We start from the raw sequence: 17,190 nt of genomic DNA on the forward strand, positions 1-17,190 counted from the left end.
TTAATTTTCCAACACCGGCTCTGGAGTGGTAGCTTTGTGCCAGAGTGTTGATCATTCGCTACCTAAGAAAAGAGTTCTGATTAGTATCTTTTATTAAATCTGTCCAATAAAAACTCACCCTTGACTTGTGTCTGGTTGGTAAAATATAGAGGAAAATAAAAATAATTATATTAATCCAACCAAAATTCGTAAAATAAAGTCTCACCTTGCTTCAGCGTACGAAAACAAACAGACTCCAATATGACAACTCGATTGCTGATTTTCCAGCAAACTAGATCAATTGCTGGAAAGTCCAGCAATTTGAAAACCGATTGCTGATTTTTCAGCAAAAATGACAAGAACACAACCGATTGCTGAAAAATCCAGCAATTAGAAATCCGTTTGCTGGTTTCCAGCAAAAGTTTGGATTGCTGAACATTTCCAGCAATTTTTTTTGCTGGAAATCGAGGCAAAAATTTACAGTGTACAAACAAAAATCAATAATTTGGTTCGAGTTTGCATCAAGCAAATTTGATGCAAACCTTTTCTTCTCTTTCTTTTTCTGGAAAATTTGATTTATTTTCATCAATTTGGAAGATTGGGCTTGTTTAGTTTGAGTATAGAATTTTTTTTCAAGAAAAGGAAGGCTCTTTTTAAAAAAAACACTTATTTGATGCTCAAATCAACTTTGTTTGATCTACTAAATTTTTAAACATATTCAATGATTTTAACCACCGATGAAGGCCAATTTAGCTCATTTTTAAGGCTTAAAAGTTGTTTCTCCTATCGAGTCCCTTCATGAAGAGGCCAAGAGCTTTCTATCAATATGTCGCAAGTCTCAATCCGATAATTTTGGTATATTTCGTTCCGTAACCGGACAGATTGGCCATGGCCACGGCCCAGTGCTCTCGAAGCGATTCTCCTATCGATTTCCTTAATGAAGAGGCCAAGAGCTTTCTTCCAATATCTCCCAAGCTATGATCCGATGCGTTTTAGTTGCTGTTTTCGGAACCGCTTATCCTTATATTTTTCAATAGCAACAAACGAATGTTCTGGAAAAATATTATCGGAATCAATCAGCAAAGAAATTTGTCTTTATCGTTCCGAGCGTACGACAACGACAAAGATTTTTTTTTGTCATGAAAAGTTCAAGTTAGGACAATACCATTATCATTCGATAGTAGGCGATTTTTGATTCACTGCTTAAAACCAATTAAAAAACCAATTTACTAAAGTTCGATTTAAACGCAATCTTTTAATGTAAAAGTACATGTTCATGCGAATGAGAATGCAAAAGTTTTAATGTAAAAGTAATTAAAAATTAATAATCAAATAGTTACAACTTAATTTTTTTTTAACTTTTTTGTACCTTGTAATTTTGGTGCATTGCTGGGTAAAAAATCATTGGTAAAAATCAGTCACCAAACCCCCCCCTCCTCCATCCCCATGAGTCGGTTTTTCCTACGGCCCTGGTCTGTGGTAAAATCAACAATTTTAGGATCTATAGTTCTTCAGTTAGCGGAAAAATGAAGAACTCTTATACCAACTAGCTCGCTGAATGGTCACTGAGAAATATGATTCGATAACCAAATATAATAGGGCTTATTGTTCAGAGCGGATTCGCGTTTTTTGTTTTCAAATGTGTCTGTTTCTTCCGATTTAAATTGCTCATCAAAAATTCATAGACACCAATCAACCTACCGAATTCCTACCAGACTTCTAAGGTTAATTGATCGGCTAAAGTGCAGTTACAGTTCCACTTGCAACCATCAGTTGCCACCATCAATCTTTTGGGGCGGGGAAATCACTGCCACTAGCCGTTGAATGAATAGTTTCCGACCAGCCGCGCCAACCTTGAAATATCCAATTTCGAATTTTCCCGATCCTCAAATAAGAAAATGGAAGAGATCCAATGGTCTACGATCCCTCTTGGGTAGGTTAATTTTGCATCATCGAAAAACGCAGCAGCGAACGTCGGTGAAATAGTATTTAAGCACCTAATAAAAATACACTTCACTCTTCCCGATAGTTGATTCGCCGATCCAATGGCGGCGGCGCTGGGTCGCGTCGTTTTCGGGATCTACAACATGATTCATGTTGCTAGAGCAACATTTGAAGGTCCTTCCTGTTTGTGCCGGCTGCCAAGATCGACCGGGCGGCTGCCAGAAACTGGTGTAATGCTATGGGTTACGCAAAATATAAACAAAATTTTTGACGGGACTGGCACCGGGACAGGGGTATTAAAATAGTTTGCACTCGGTGCGTCTATCAAAGGGTTGGATCCGAATGTGACACAGTGAGTGGGACTCAGAGGAATTTCATTTTTGAATGTGTTGATTGAATATTTTCATTGAGAAAAGCTTTAATCTTCACTTCGGTTGATGATGATTTGAAAAACTCTATTCCAAAAAAAAAAATATTTTTATATATTTCTTAAAAGCGTTCAACTGTTCACGATTACTTAATTCATACTTAAGAAAATTGAACGGGCGACACACCCCCTGACTTCCCAGTGAGAGGGAATGCGAGTTCTAACCCTTTTATTCATCAGGTCAACTGGCACCTACAAAAACCCGAATGACTAAACTTGGCAATGATATCAGGCAGGACATTACTGAGTGATGATCACCGTCGAAAACAAACTTTGTTGGGCCGAGTGAAAACACATTTTCAAAAATAAACCATAATATTCGATGGAAAGTAACAGTGCAGTAAAGACGTTCGGCATACAAAAAAAGATTTTAAATTTTAAAAGCACAATCAAATAATATTTACAAAATAGTATTCCGGATAGCTCATAACAGTTTGAAGAGGCTTGATGCTGATAAATATGTTTAAAAATAATATCTAAGTCCACAAGATTAAATTCTTTTAAGTAGGTCAGTTTCTTATCTTATTTTATTGTTTTCGTGAAATTTGGATAGGGTTGACGTTTTAAAAATAGTAAGTTTTTTTTGTAATATTCAACATATTATAAAATTTCAAAATATGTTGGATTAAAAATATTCAAAAAAAAAATTAATAGGCAGCGATTCAATAGCAATATTAAAACACAAACATCGCTCTTCTATCTCTCGCATTCTAAACCCTACCTTTATTTACAAATTCATAGTTGATCTTCCCGTAACTGCATATCTACATATTTGCGCTAACGAGTGGCAAATTAAACCGACGCGCAAACTGACGCGCGCAGAGCACCACACAATTTATGACCGCATCACAAGTGCAAGTGCAAGTGCAAGTTCAAGCAGAATGATCCAAATCATAGCGGAAAATGAAATGAAATGATTTCATTCAGATGCATGTTTGGCGCGATTGCAACATCATTGCTTTACGCTGAAAAATATGAAATTTTGATGAATGATATTAATGATTGGTTAAGGGTTTTGTTGAAACAGTATTATTTTTCTTAGTTTTAGTCAAGACGTTGAAACTCCTTTCTTCCAGAGATTACGCAGTTTTGCATTAATACATTAATGACCAACCCCGCCTTCAGACGAGATATACTAAAATAGTCATAAAACCGCATCTAATAATTGGTTTCACATTTTTTTAAACGATTTGAAAAAGTTAATTAACGAATCATTGTTACTGAAAACTTTTTGGTAAGCAGTTTTCAAAAGGTACAGCTTCAAGAAGCTTAAAAACGTGAGAAAACTGCAAAAGGACCTATTTTTTTTTAAGTGATCAACTTGGTAGCCTTTGGAAATTCTTGATCAATGTGTTTTCCGATCGAAAAAATGATTGGCACTTAGGTCAAAGAGTTACCAACATTCTGGAATGATTTTTTACGATAAAAAATATCCTAAGTAAGATAACATAAACCCCGTCTAAAGGTGAGGTTGGGAAAGTAGGACACCAATTCGAAAAAATGCACAAGATTTACTTCTCAAACAAGCTGAAATATCTGAGTTATTTGTTGGCCAGTTAAAAAAATACATAAAAATTAACCTATGAGTCAGTGTTAATATGTGTAAAAAGAACAACCGAAAAAGTACTGAAAGTCAAGTTCCTTAGCCCCTGTAGTTATGCAATATTCAAAAAAAAAAACAGTAAAAAAATTTTATCAGAAAAATCTATCGACTGGTTGGGTAATGAATAAATTGATTTTCGGCGATTTCAGTCACGTGACTGAAATCGCCGAAAATCAATTTATTCAAAAAATTTTATCCATACAGTTTCGTAGAACAAAACTTGTTTGTAATCATGAAAAATCTCAGCCACCCATGCCTTGGAAATCACCATTGCAAATATACATTCAGATCCAATGCATGATCACAACAATACTGGAAACAGCTTAAACATTTAATATGGATGCACCCTTTTATCGACCCTTAACCTAAGATTCGATGCCAACAATCAATTTAATATCTTTCAAAACACACCTGTGTAAATTTTTATCTCAATCTAATGTTAAGTTACCTTACCTTGCCTGTCATGGTTATTTTCATGAAACTTGCACAAAAAACCTTATATTTGTTTATTGCTTATTTTACAATATATTTTTTGCATTATATCCTATTTTTATATTGAAAAAAGATTATTGATCAGGTGTAAAACGTTGTACAATTTTAATTTTTCTATCCATTGCACACCGTGAGTGCAATCGGCTCTTAGAAATGTTTTAATTCTAAAGAGCGGACTACACACACACTCTGTGTAATGGAGAATTTGTGTAAATTTTCGGTTGAGTTAAAAAAAATTACTGAACACGTTTTTCAGATAAAGATTGATCAAGTTGAAGGAAAACAAAATTGCAATTGAGGTGCAATTGCCGTCTCGAATGGGTTAAACTAAAGTTGCCCGAATTTCTGCGCGCGTATTTGGGCTGTTTTACCTAAAAACCTGGTGAAATTCAGGCATTCGATTTCAAAGTTTTCAACACAAAAACCTGGAAATATCCGGACAAAATCAAGTAAATTTTCAACATAACCAAGAAGAGAAAAATGCTTGAAACTTTTTTTTTCCTTAAAAATACATCAGTAGATTTCAAATCGTAATTAAGGCTTTCTTAAAACCGATGATGATTATTTTGATAAAATATGCTAAAAAAATCATACTAAAAGAGATCATAAACTAGGTATAACATTTTTTTTTTTAGTTTTTGTTAGATTCTGCGAAAAAAGTGTATAAATCCGAGCATGTTTCAACTAAATCCAGCCTACCTGACCGGACCGGATTTTTTTCCAAATTTTGTATTAAATTTCCAGGCAAGTCCGGATAAAACTGAACAATCTGGCAAGCTTAGGTTAGACGGCTTAAAACACAAAACAAGGGATTAATTAAAAATACAATTGGTAAAATTGGACAAAAGCTTGCATGCAACAAGCTTGCATACAATCCACATAGCCCTAAAGAGGAAAATCGAGGTATTTTAGATCGGAAATTCGAAAATCTGGAATTAAAAAGTTGATACAATTCCCATCTTCTACAGTTTGATTTGTGCTATTGCTCAATAAAGCACCTTAAATCTCGTGGTTTTGAAAAAATCAAAGTGGGAATGGGTTCAACAAAAAATATGCAATTGTTTTTTCCTTATTAGAATATTTTTATGCTTTGTTGAACTACCAATATTCTGAAATATAAAATTTATTTCAATGGTTTCATTTTTGTTGAAAGGCGAATTAGAAATGAACTTTAAAAAAGTATGTAGCGCATAGTGATAAGTCAATAGTCTCTCTTCGAGGAAACATCATATTTCATTGGGATCCCATAAATGTTTGTGTTCAAGAAAAGATAAATAAAACTCATATTCTTCACAAATATTTAAAAAAATTCCAAATACTTAAAAAGGTCGAACAATATAACTGTATGCTTTAACAAGGCTGTACAGGGTGGTAATTTGAAAGTGACACACCTTTTTTATTTCATGAATCTCAAACTAGTTCAAACCAATTCAAATCATGAGGGTTAGGATTTTCTCGCGTTTTCATTATAATTTTTTAAATATTTTTTCTTTGACGGGAGGAGTTTTTTTGTACTAAAAACTATCTGAACATGTGAATGAATGAAATTTCACAATATTTGATGAGATTTACTTGTCAATAGATTGAATTATAGCGCTATTGATCGTATTTTACGATTATTTTGTATGGGAGCCCTCCCTTTCTTGAGTGCGACGGACTTAAAACTCCACATATACCTTTTTACACTCACTGAACTACTCCATGCTGAATTTCCCATCAATCGGTCTATTAGTTTCTGAGTTCCTTGAGAACAAATGGTGGGGATTCGACCAGACCGAACTGAACGCCATCAGCATTTTTTGATACACTTGAACTTTATGGGCATATATTTCCATCAAAAGACAAAATTTTAAATGTTTATGAGCCAGAATCGGTTGATTATAACTCAAGGAATTCGTTTCTGTCAATCATATTCACTCTTTCAACCTGCCAAATGAATTGCACGAGATGCAATTTCTGTTGATTGAAAATTTTCTCATGGCGCTCAGTTCGGTCTGGAAGCCCGGCCAAATGTAAAAATTCTCCCTTTTTATGGAGGATTTGACGATTTTTAGTAAATTTCATACAACAATTTAACGCATTTATTCAAACACATATCTCCAGTTTTTTTGATATTGTAAAGATTGCAACATGAACTTTTAAATGCAATCAACAATAATATTTTTGGCTTGTTTCATTACAGGCTCTTACAGGGTCATTTTTCGACACATAACTTCAAAACAAAACCAAATTTTGGTAATTCGTTTTCAACAAAAAAGCGCACTATGATTATCTAAAATTTTGCTGAATTAATTATTTTGATCAAATATCACAATAAAAAGATATCAATAAGAAAAACTGATGTTTATAGAAACACCCTAACTTCATACGAATAAGTTGTCATAAAACTTCCAGTTCAAGAGATTGATGTTTGGTGTCTTCGACAATGTTTGATGAATTATTATGTTCTACAGTATTTTAGAATAATGTAGGACCATATCTTATCACAGATAGGAAATAATTTCCGGATCTCGGAAATCTAATGGACCACCCTAACTTTTTTCCAGTCACAATGACCGCCTTTAGTAAAGGTAGTGGAGTAGCTTAATAAAAGTTTGTTTAAGACATCAAATGCATCAAATCTTGGGGGATGACGCTAATCCTTGTTTCTCGCTAAATATCATTCCTGGACCTCTGAAGTGCAAAACTCTCCAAATAAACAAACACGTTACAAACCAAGTTCAACACTCGGAATAAACATAAACGCCATTAGTTTGGAATTTTGACTCAAATCTTCACCAAACGTTTTCAAATGTTTCCAACCTCGAATGCCCATCGTCGTTCAACTTCTCTAGCATATATACCCTGATACTGGAGTCTAGTACGTCCAAATCCGGTGAAGATGCAGGCCTTTCGGATGAACTGATGAAAGAGGGCAAATTCAGATTTCATCATTCTGAACGATCAATGCTTTATGTCCTGGTACTGAATGCCGTTGAAAACAAAGAGTGACTTTGTTTGTCATTAGACCACTTTAGCGCAAGGATGCAAATGGCCTTTGAAAATTTGTTGAAAGTAGTCGTTCTTGTTTATTTTAAAGCCCCTATAAACTCAACTGCTTTTTCACCGGCTGGTTTATTGGGAAAACATGCTCCACAAACACGGTAATTTTGCTTGTTGGATGTTGCCTATAGAGTAAATAACTTTTCTTCCGAAAAAAGGGAAGCTTCGTTTAAGTCCAAAAGTTATCCATAATTTTTTGCTGAACTTTCTAGTGAAGTTCACATGAGTAAATTATATCTCCAAGGTTTGTATAGGAAAATTGAATTTTTTTTTTCTGTAAAATCAACAGAACTTTTGTTCCTTTTGTGAAACTAATGGTTTTCATGCCAATTTAGATGTTCCTTAAAGTCATTGAAAAACAATCGATTCAATTGACATCAATGCTGGTGACTAGCAAGCTACTGCATGAATACTTTGCTGGCCATACTTCACTAAATACCAGCAGTGATGTCCATTAAATCGATTGTTTCTCAATATTTAAAGACAAACCCCTTTTCAAGAGCTCATATCTTGTTTGCCTAATAAGATACGAAGTAACTGTCTTTGGCAAAGTTGTTCTGCGGAAAATTTCCTTGGAAAAATCATAAATTGGCACAAAAACCAATGGCAGACTTGGTTCCTTAGAAGAAACAAAAACTATGTTGAATTTAATGAATAAAATATTCAATTTTCCTATAGAAACATGAAAGTCAAAATTTACTCAACTAAACGTTACTTTAAAATTCTGCAAAAAATCATGGTTGAGTTTTGAAACAAAACGAAGCTTTTAAGGGCTTACGGTTTAAAAAATTCAAAGATGAACCCAGATCGACTCAGTCTGACATACCATATCCTTATCCCAAACCATGAAAGCTCTCCTTAATGCTGATACACATCTTGGGAATTTGTGGAATCTTACTTGATATTCGTTTTCTTCAAAAAGTGATGTTAATCTGGGATGTTTTTAAAAGAGGGTTAATTTCACATCCTTATTTTCCTTACCACCTTTCCAGTCATATGAACATTTGTTCAACTATAGTTAATCATACATCTTCAAAAGTGCAGTTGGCAGCTTCCGGAGATGCTTCTCCATCACCCAACTGTATTCCGACTTCGGAGACCTTCAATCTAATATTTCCGGCTGAATGAGAGTGACCGAACAAGTGTGGGTATGTAGCTAGAAATGTGTTCGGCATATTGTGTCCGATAAGCCTAACGAGTAAGTAAGTATTACGCGACGACGACGACGATTAGTTACACGTGACCGGTATGTTCCTCCTAAATATGTGTATGCTGCTCTCGGTTGCATTAGAAACCGGGCGTTCAATCGTTCAGCATGCACCCAAATGGATGGAGACGCATGGTGTTCGGCTCCAATTGCGACGTACCTACCCAAAAAGGTTTTCCTCTGGCTTTGGCTCTGGATGCATGATTAGGGGAAACTTTCGTGGTGTGCGTGCGTGTAGGAGTGAGAGAATAAGTTGGAAGTGAGAGAGAGATTGAGGAATTCACGATGCACACTTTAGTGGATGGGGTGGAATGCGCGTGAAAACTGCAGTTTTCGAGAGTGGGTGGACGATGATAGAGCCGCCGCAGATGCGTGGGCGAGTGGGTGGAAAGTTTTGGATGTAGACGGCGATGTTTGCCGACTGTTCCAGTAACCTTGAATTTCGGTGGTGCATCGTCAATGAGTCTTTAAGGGGAGAAACAGTTGCAGGAAGACAAAAGGAATACATCTCGGAGGGATGATTTGATAACAACTTACTTTGGAATTATAAAATTTCTCGATGCCTAAAGGACAGGTGAAGAACAGAACTGGGAACTCTCACTCTCGATCGCATCCGGTTTCATTGGGTATAAAAAAAACAGCACCTCATCTATGAACTTTCACTTGTTAGAACTGGGAACAGTTGTGAGCAAAGTCTAAAAATAGGTTCTTCTATTGATGGCAGCACCCTTGACTTTTGCACTTTCGGAGGGATGAAAATCTATTTTTCAATCCCTCGTAATGTCTATAAATGGTCCATTGAAGATTTTTTCCTCCCACTCAACGTTGTTTAAAATAAGCACTGAACTCGGGTACAAACTAGTTAAGGGAACTGTGTGGCTGCTGTTGGTAAAGATCCATTGAGTACTCTCGGCCGGAAGCAGAAATGTACTCTTCCGGTTTCCATGACATGGAAAACTTCCGAACAAAGAACTTGTACCCTAGACAGGGGTAGACAGTTATCCCGACGAAGATCACGGATCAACTCACTCTTTCACGGTCGCGGTCTTTCTTAGAACTGAACACTAGTAAACGCTCTCTCGGCCCAAGTCGGTACGAAAAACCTCCCTTCGGACGCAGGGTCGTCACAAAACAGGGAAAATGTTACACAATTTTTCACTACCACTATTCTATCTCGGCAGAGTGGCGTGAAGCTTCCATATCTCACCCGGGTTCACCCCAATTATGCACCCGCGACATCTTCACGCGGCTGCGACTATCAAGTCAGGCAGGCATCCACAACAACTATTCAAACGTGGACGTCGCCGTCGGCCCTACACATCATCAAAAGTCACAAAGCACCGGGATGTGAATGGCTAATAAACCAACTACTAGCTGACGATGACCACCGCAATAACGACCGACGACAGCTCCCGCAACTGCATTCGGGAAGCTGCTGCTGGATGGCGCACTTTCGGGAGCGAATCTTGCGCGTGCCATATTCTCAGCCGGGGTGAGATGCAGCATCCCTCCCTTCTTCCACTCGCAAGGGGCATGAGGCAGCCAGAAGAAAAACTAAACTACTGAAAACCTCATCCCCCGACGAACGACTGCCACCTTCTAGTGGGGATTGCATCTTCCGACTGATGATCGGTGCAGCGGAAGTGGGAGAGTGAGCGCAGGCAGCTTCCGGGGGAAGGGTTGGGGGGTTCAATGTCAGTCGCCATGTTCCTCGGTGAGGTGCGGCAAATGATTTCACTTTTCTGCTACCTACTCGTTACAACTAACAGGGAAGTGTAACTATTGCATGTATGTAACGTAGAAAAGAATAAAAAAAAGATGCTGAATGTGTATTGAACAGTTCCAACCCAGCAGCATTGCATTCGGATCTGGACACGAGTGCATTCCGGTTGTTACATTTGTTGTAAACTAATAAACCACACACCGCGACAGCAAGCACCCGGACTGGACAGACTAAGTGCAATATTTATAAACAGACTGATTAGAACAGAGATCGAAAACATCAGAGTAATTATCGATAGCAGTTTTTTTCTAAATAAAGGAAATTTTCGCTAGAACTGGCAAATGTTATGGGTCATCAAGGCATTTCTAAAGCTGATGAACAGAAACATAAGGAAACATATTTTAAATTCAAAATTTTGATTTGCGTCCTGTTAACATAATCATTTGTATAATCTGACTGAAGTATGACTCAATGTAGTAAACAGTTTTCACAATGAGATTTATTGATGACGGGAAGAATCTTAGATGCTTGATTCAAGATAGCTGTAGAGTGTCCCACATCAAATTGCATCACAGTAAAAACGCTGTTGACCGATTCTTTTGAAATTTTCGCTCAATAAACTTCCATTTGTGATCTTTTGGTATAATTATTTCATTCCAGTTCAATACCATATTTAATACCAATTAGGCGCACTTTTACCCAACCAGTTTTACGCAACATCTGAAAGCAGTTTTTTTTCGCAGAAACCAAGTTTTTCGTCATTCCTTACTTAAAATTATCCTCTTTGAGATTCTCACTACTTCAAAGAAGCACAGTTTTTTTCAATGGGTCTTTGTTCTGGTGCTTTGGGTGAATTTATGTTCTTGGATTTAAAAGTGACTTTTTAGACTTCATAAGAATTCAGGGCATTCTTTGTATAGTGGCGCGAATAAAAATTAATCGAAATGTATGCATGTATGTATGATGTATTGGTCCCCCATCGGTAGCAAGGTCCAGCCTATGTCTGTGTGGCTTGGCCTTCGAATTTCTTTTAGAGCTTCCACGGCCGATAGTTCGTCGAGGGAAGTCATTCAACCTTCAGAGACCTACAATGGTTGGCAATCCACTCCGCTTGCAATAGTCTCTTCAGTTTATCCCAAGATGTATTCCCTCTGAAGTATTTATTATATATAAGAAGTTATTAATAATGATTGAAACACATCTTACCTGTCGGTAATTTATGGGATTTGAACCCAAAAGTTTTCTTTCCGAGACGCTTGGGTTACCAGACTTGCGCCAACTTATTCGCTAGACCACCTCAGCGCTTGAATAAAAATTAGTCGGAATGGTGCAGAAAACCACTATACAGCTTATTTTGGACAGTAAACTGACCATAGAATGTAAATGTTGTTATGGTTAAAACAAACATCATTATCGGACCTTTTTGCAAGTATTTTAAATTTTATGATGCTACAAAACATAAAAAACAATGGTAAGGCTAGGTATTAATACGATTCCAGAATGGTATTTCTGATGGAAATCGATCCAGTAGTTTTGCAGATAGAACCAAAACTGTAAACCGTTTTTTTCGTATTGTGTTTTGAATCCAGAAGTTTGCTAAAATCACTTTCAAATGCTAGCTATACGGGTGGTGTGCTGTTAAAATTTAATTTATGTAAATTTTATGATTAATATCATGGATCATCATAAAAAAAAGCAAAAAAAAGTTTTGGTCAAAACTTTGTATGGAGCAACTCTGTAGTTTCCTCAGCGAAGTATATTCTGGTTAAAACTGTGCTCACCCACTTGTAGGTCCTAGCTACTGCTAAAAAAAATCATTCGGACCCCTATTGTTGTTCTGATGAATCTCAGAACTGCGTAGCAACGTTGAATCACAAAAATCATAGTTGCAGCATGACAACGAGTTGTTTTCGAACGTCCCGTTCTTTTCCATAAGTTTGCGCAAAATAAATTTGCCCCATTGCTCTTTGATAGGCTCTGTTTGTTCAATTTCCGAAATACAGAAAAATTAAGAAAAACGTCAAAAATGTTACACTTTCAGCTATTTTGTGCAAATTTTCAATTGCAAAATTAATGATTTTCTACAGCGTTTGCAAAGTGATACAGTTTAAACGAACATACACATATAGGATCTAAGTGAAACTTCTTGTTTCTTTGAAGTGATCTTAATTCTACTTTAGACTAATGCGTACATCTTTCAAGGAAATAATGGCTAGCATCTTACTAATGCTAACACCATCAGTCCACAGACATAGTTATATGTACGCCATGACCGAAACTCGATCTCACGACCTCTAGCTTAGAAGACTTAAACCCTATCCTCTAGGCCACGGTCGGTTACAATTTGACGCGAGATATCATTTAAATAAAATTTATAAAGTTTTGATCTTTTCAGTTATTTTGTCAGATTTTTCCTGTCACTATTCATTTTGTGTCTTTGATATGGATAATATTGATAAAGCTAGTTTTTCCGAAGACTGTTGAACGGTCTTTACTTTTGATTGAAAAAAGTTGGTATGAGACGGAACGACACAGCGAAAATGTTGATGCTATTTTATGTTTAATTTACACTTCAAAATTTTTCAAAGCCAATGAAACTAAAATACTAGAAAATAGTTCCATTCCCATGGAAAAATCTTTTCTTCAAATTTCACGGCCATGTTTGATTGAACCGGAAGTATAAAACATTGCATATCTTAACACGTTCGTCGCCACGTCACCCATATTCGGGTGACAGGTGTATTTCCTGGGAGGCCCCGTCACATCAAAAAGCAAGTGACGCTCTCTTACTCAAGTTAGCCGCTTAGTTTAGCCACACGTTACAAATAGTGGAGTTCTCCCTGGTTTGCTTTCTTGCTCCGAGATTTTCTTTGGGTCCGGCAAGTAAAACAACCAAAATGAGCGTGGCGACGAACGTGTTAAGGTTGCCAGATTGCCCGGGTTTGCCCGGATATTTTATACAAAATTTGGAAACATTCCAACCCGGCTCGGCTGCCAGGATTTCATTGAAATTGCTCGGAATTTGCCTGGATTTATTCACTTTATTTGAAAAATCAAACAAAAATAAATCGAAATGTGTGGTAATTTTTTTTATTTATGCCTCCAAACCCAATTTTTTTTGCAAAACCTCCTAAAAGATTTTTAATGGCCTAAAAGCAATTTAAAATCTGTTGATGAGTTTAAATGAAAAAAAAAAACAGTTTATTCAATATTTTTTTCTTGATTTTTGTTGAGTTGTTTCAGGGTTTTTACAAATATTGTCTGGATTTATAGTCGTCAGTATTGAAATCAAATTCCCGGAGAAGTGCTGAAAAAATTATGGCAACTTTATGCATACAATTAAATTGTATGAATCGCGTTATAATATTTCGGTTAAACTTAGCCTTCGATAAGACAGCTATGTTATGTTTTGTGGATTTGATCACGAGAAATGAAATAAATGAAAGTGATTTATTACTTTTTAATGAATTTTTAAACAGCGTTTTAAAAAGCTGAAGCTAAAACTGAACCATTCCGTAATAAAAAAAACACTTTGATCAATCCACTTCACAAACATATTTTAATTTTTTTGTTAAATTCGAAGGTATCACCCCGTTGCATTCAGGGGTATAAAGAATCATTTTTTTCACTTGGCTTCCAGTTGAACAACTTTGTATTTATCCTATTGAAAGTTGATGTTATTTCCGTTGAAAGAGATCCTGATATCTGTTTCAATTATATCATGATTAACCCAGTTATGATATTCAAACTTAGATATTTAATTTGAATTAGCTTCCTTAAAAAGTACCGTTTTCTAATATGTCTAATACAAACGTTAAAAAGTAAGAGAGCTTTTAAATAGAACTATAACTCAATGTTTGGATTTTGAATCTGATTTTCAAAAATCCTGAAGAACGCCTTAAACACTTACGAGAGTTTTCTGATTTTTAAACAAATATTTTGATTGTATTTTAAAGTGCTTTTTTTTGTTTCGTAAAATAACACAGAAATTTATATGAGCTATACTCCCACAGATTGATGTTTTTAATGAAACATGAATCATTTTCATCATCATGAGAATTTTTCGAAAAGAAAACTAAATATGCAAGTATAAAAAAGGCTCTAATATGAAACAAAGAATGCAGTACACATTGAGAAACAGAAAAAAATGTAACCAGACTTGAAATGAAAAGAAGAAATTCATAATCCAGGATTTGAAGGTTCTAAAAATTAACAGGATAAAAAATCAGGTTTTTTAACGAACACTAACACAAACATGATCTCACTCAATTAAACTTGATGTTTCATCGAAGAAATTTTTTTTTAACTTCTCTAAGCGTAAGACATCTTTCGATGATATGATGGCTAGCATCTTACAAATACGAAAACCACCAGACCACAGAAAGTGTACCTTGTATGCAGTGACCGGGATTTGATCTTATGACCGTTGGCTTAGAAGACTTGAAAGCCGCCACGGGATGCGGATTTGAAGTATCAAAGTTATTTCGTTTTTAAAAAAAAGAGTAGATTCTGTTACAGTTAATTAAGTATCAATGTTAATAAATTTGGCCTAAAATTTCGAATTTATGTACAATGTAGTAGTCTCGTAGAGTTGATGAGCAAAATTTTCATAATGTTTTAAATTCCAATTCATTTACAGTCGAACCTGGATAAGCGAGAATCCTCTGTAAGTGAGAGAATAGGCAAGAAACCTTAATTTTTTAAGCCAAAAACCTTCATAAGTGAGAATCAATCCGTATATTTACACCCAAAATTCAGCGTTTACTCCAATCATGAGTTCTCTGTATTTCAACGTTATTGGCATAAGATGGGAACGCCAGTGGCAATGATTCGGTTTGAAACCGCCGGCATGACAGATTGCGTATGCTGAAGGAAACAAAATAAAAACATTTCCATGTTCCTCCCTAACCCATCACAAGATAAAGGAGGATGGAAATGAATGAATAAATTGATCCGCTGGGCATGGTTGTCCATTCCTCCCCGAGCGGCTTGAAAAATGCAACTCAGTGAACTTTTCGTTCTGAACCACTTGCTCTGCTCTGTCAAGACGCCCAATCAAAGAGCAGAGAAGCCTTCGCCAGGGTGAGAGCAAGAGAAAAAAATCATCACATTAAGTGTAGGGGAGCAGCGCTAAAGCAACTAAGTAGGTTTGGTTCTTTACCAACAAGAAAAGGAAGAAAAAGAAGCAATATCGTTTCGTGCTGTTTGTTTGCCTACTGTGGTAGGAAGAGAAGGAAAAAAATGCACTTCAGTTGTGTGTTTCGGGAAATCTCCTTCTCACACAGTAGTGTTGCTATTAGGGCACCGGTTTAGCTCGACACTTGGCTTCGGCTGTACTCGGAAACGAGTGTAGAGCATTTCGGAAGGATGTGTGGTACTCTAAAAATCGTAGAAGATAACGGTGCGATTCACACAGCGCACTGTCGGAATTGAGAAGTGCGGACCAACCATCCCGCTGGGTCAATGCTGTGCGTGCGAATGTAAGGCGAAGGGAAAAAAACATATCCTTGTTTCAAACCACTGGTAAACAACCTCCTGCCAAGCTGCCTTCGTGTGTTCGTGTGTATGTAACCAGGCAGAAAAAAAAAGCAAAAAACAGTTTCTCGTTTTCAATTCCCAAAGCCAGACACTGTGCGTTTTATTTTTTGATTAGCTGCGCTGAACGACTATGCCAATTAACCGTCTTTCTCCGTCTGCCTCAGGTGGTACACTGGTTAAGCTGTCAGATGGGCAAGATGAAGGTAGAAAATTGTTTTGACTTCGATTTTCACCGTTGGCTTTTTTTTTTAATTTTCTTGTTTCTGGGATGATTTATCTAATATGATATGTTTTGCTTGATTGTTTGTATGTATCATTTTGTCTGAGAGCTCGAATCTTCATGTCAGTTACGAGAAAGCAATCATATCATCTTTGGAACAATGCACATTTTGGTGAATTTTCGGCACTTAGTTAGCTCCGATTGGCATTGATATTTTGCAACTTCTTCTGTGGGTGTACTAACAATTTGACAGCAAGTGACGCATTACACATCTGGTTTAAAAAAAAAAACGACTCAAAAACATGAGGGGCAGAACATAGGACATGTTAAACGGTTTTAAGTTTTTCGATAAAACTCTGAAATGTATAGATTGTAAAGGAGTTTAACAGAATAATCAGAGTTGCAAAAAGATATTGTAAACTTTTGAAGTATTTTGGTCCAAATACTGTGCTGCGCGTGTGATGACGATAGTCGAGTCACCCGATTTCAAGAGCCACTTTAGGTGGGCAACGTCACTTCGAATGAACTTAGGGAATAAACCTCCTTCACTTCACTGGCACCAACTATCGGAATAATGTGACTAGAGTCCCGTGACGGTAAGGTGACTCTACCATCATCACCTCAAGAGCGGCGCAGATTAAGGGTCATTCGCGGTTTAATAAAAAAAAGTTTTAACACATCGATAGTTAAATACTTATGTGAGTTGCATCACTGGATCGAGTTCAGACACTTATAAACGTGTGCCACCTAAAGATCAGTCATTTTGAGGGGTAACATGAGAACCCTTTGGAGCATAATGAGCATTCTTTTAAATATAAGTTTGTATGGTGTATAGAGAAACTTTAACTATAGGGGAGAGTGGGGATACTTGATCCCCTTTTCTTATTTTCACCATATCTTTTTGGAAAAATTTAGCAACTCGCTGTCTTTGACATTTTCTGACAGCTTGTAACTTCAAGTTTCTATGCTCCAAAAATTAGAAAGATCCTTGAACCCGTTGATGAACAAGAAGCAT

At 36.4% G+C, this 17,190-nt stretch overlaps 1 protein-coding gene across 4 annotated transcripts in view; it reads right to left on the minus strand.

Annotated features, from left to right (window-relative positions):
• The window catches only part of LOC129758632 (PR domain zinc finger protein 1), a 198,516-nt gene that overhangs the window by 25,684 nt on the left and 155,642 nt on the right, over positions 1-17,190 (minus strand). Inside the window, exon 1 of one of the 4 annotated variants that reach the window (XM_055756176.1) lies at positions 9,232-10,104. The exons of the other annotated variants lie outside the window; for them this stretch is intronic. The gene's annotated coding sequence lies outside the window, so the exon portion shown is untranslated. Of the gene's footprint in view, positions 1-9,231; positions 10,105-17,190 lie in introns of those variants that run through there. 4 annotated transcript variants of the gene reach the window in all.

Source organism: Uranotaenia lowii, chromosome 3 (genome assembly GCF_029784155.1).
Source record: "Uranotaenia lowii strain MFRU-FL chromosome 3, ASM2978415v1, whole genome shotgun sequence".
Lineage (NCBI taxonomy): Eukaryota > Metazoa > Arthropoda > Insecta > Diptera > Culicidae > Uranotaenia > Uranotaenia lowii.